Source organism: Triticum aestivum, chromosome 2B, assembly GCF_018294505.1.
Source record: "Triticum aestivum cultivar Chinese Spring chromosome 2B, IWGSC CS RefSeq v2.1, whole genome shotgun sequence".
Classification (NCBI taxonomy): Eukaryota; Viridiplantae; Streptophyta; class Magnoliopsida; order Poales; family Poaceae; genus Triticum; species Triticum aestivum.
In genome coordinates this window covers 744,725,029-744,727,147 of record NC_057798.1, presented here as the reverse complement: position 1 = coordinate 744,727,147, position 2,119 = coordinate 744,725,029, and the positions used below count along the sequence as shown (strand labels likewise).

At 41.5% G+C, this 2,119-nt stretch overlaps 1 long non-coding RNA gene across 1 annotated transcript; it reads right to left on the bottom strand.

Annotated features, from left to right (window-relative positions):
• Positions 1-316: 316 nt before the first annotated feature.
• Positions 317-1,904, bottom strand: LOC123042409 (uncharacterized). Its single transcript, XR_006418779.1, has 3 exons — positions 1,458-1,904; positions 999-1,174; positions 317-631 (listed from the first exon to the last, which is right to left on the bottom strand). It is a non-coding gene; the product is annotated as an uncharacterized lncRNA (long non-coding RNA).
• Between the last annotated feature and the right edge of the window lie 215 nt (positions 1,905-2,119).

Below are 2,119 nucleotides of genomic sequence, written 5' to 3'. Positions count from 1 at the left end.
AAACAGTACCAACAGAGTAACACATTTTTCTAACTCTCATAACGTATTTGGTAACATATTATTTTAGCTCTAGTAACATATTTGGTAACATATTTTTCCGTAAACTATATCACAATATTAATGGTGGTCAATTTGATAATACAAAATAGCAGGCCTAATGTAGTATGCTAGAGCACATAGCTACCATTTTGCATTCGCTAGGTTTAAATTTCCCACATAAGAAATTAAGGAAGAAACATGTCTCCATTTCATCCAGACAAAGATAGAAGTAGTCTTAGAATTGATAAGAATATTCCAGTGATGAAATGCACATACATAGACATATTGCACAATATAATAAGATTAATGTTGAAAGTCAAAACAAAGTGCACTATTAACAACAGATCATATTTGAACGCATATTTACATAAACAAGTTTCAAACTTAGTAATCGGTATCAAACAGAGTACTACAGATACATCATCTTGCATATCAAATCCACTTTGTATACATCAATATCTTCCACAACTTTAAAGGAATATTAGCTTCCTCTTCCAGAGTTGTCCAGTCCGCATATTTCCATTTGATTGTTGCTATTATAACCACAACTTCAGGCACCGGCTGTATCATCACATCATTATAATATCATCCCCTGTCAGAACAACACAAATACACAATTGAAACTTTGAAAACGCGGTGAAAATAAAAAATATCATAAACTAGAAGGAAGAAGCATGCTTTTCTTGGCATACTCACGACAATAACAAGTTCAAGTGTACAACAATGAAGAACAATACATACACAATTTACTAAAATATAAAACCTCCAACTTATTGATTAAGATGCACATAATAAGTAACACCTCTAATTAAGAGCATGTCATTTTCGAAAATAAAATTGCAAACAGTTCATTGTACATTAAAGACCATTCTAAGCTGGCAACCATAGCTGATACTAAGTGATTCAAAGCTGTGCATAAGTGCAAGAAGCCTAAGCTCAGGCTTGCAGACTACTAGTACCTCCGAAAATTGATACCACACCTGTGATCTTTTCTTCATCTGCCTTCTTCTAGGTCGTTCATCCATTTCCTTCTTGTTCTGTTCATGCTCCTCTTTTCTTTCTTTCTTCTTTCTCATAAACTTTGCATCTCCTCTTCAGTCATCTCAACATCACCAACTCCACCAGGTCCAACCATCTAAAAATCAGTAACATAATTATAAATACAAGTTACAATAAGAATTAACAAAAATTCCAAAATACAAGTTACAATTAACATCAGTAAAATACCAGTAACAAATACTAGTAGAACCCTGATTCTCCACTAACATCATATGAACATCTATGGAGAATAAGCAACAATGAAACAAAAATTCACCAACAATACAGACAGTGCATCCAAGTTACCATGTACATATAGAACAGGGAACAAATAATGAAACGAAATTCGAGACGACTGATGGGAGATGGAGGCTTATTACGTTGACTGATTGCTCAGTTTCTGCCGTGGAAGACGCGGTGGCGAACTTGAGAAGACGCTGCAGAGATGCCGAGGTGGACCGACGGTCGCCCGCTGAGTTGCCGATGTGGACAGTTGGGACGATGTGGAAGACCCGAAGCTAGAATCGAAGGTGGGTGGGGGCTGGGCGGATGGATGGGCGACGGCGGGTCCATTTCCTCCTCGGGTCCTCTCCTTCCTTGCGTGCAGCGAGTCCAGCGACGGCGCGACGGTCAGTGAGAAGGCGCGGGCGGAGATGCGGGAGATGCCAGCCGCCGCGGGATTCGGCGTCGTGGGTGACCTGGTGGGGGAGAAGATAAAGTGAGAAGTGGCGCCGGCGGCGTCTCAGCCGCTCAGATGAGTAGCGGCGGCGGCGGCTGGGTCGGGGTGGTAGGGCAGGCGGTTAGGTCTTGTAGTCTTGCGTGCGTACGGTGCAGGGCTGCGGGCGTGGGTGGGCTTGTACTGAGCTGGAGGCCGGGATAATTTGGGCTGGGATGATTTCGGCCATTTCCGCTAACAGGTTAAAATGCCGAATCGACCGAATATGGTTCAGTTAGTAGGCCAGCTTAACTAAAAAAAAGTTAGTAGGCCAGCTGACCGAGATTTCCTGTACACAGTGAAAAAACTGAAAGTTTGGTTTATTCG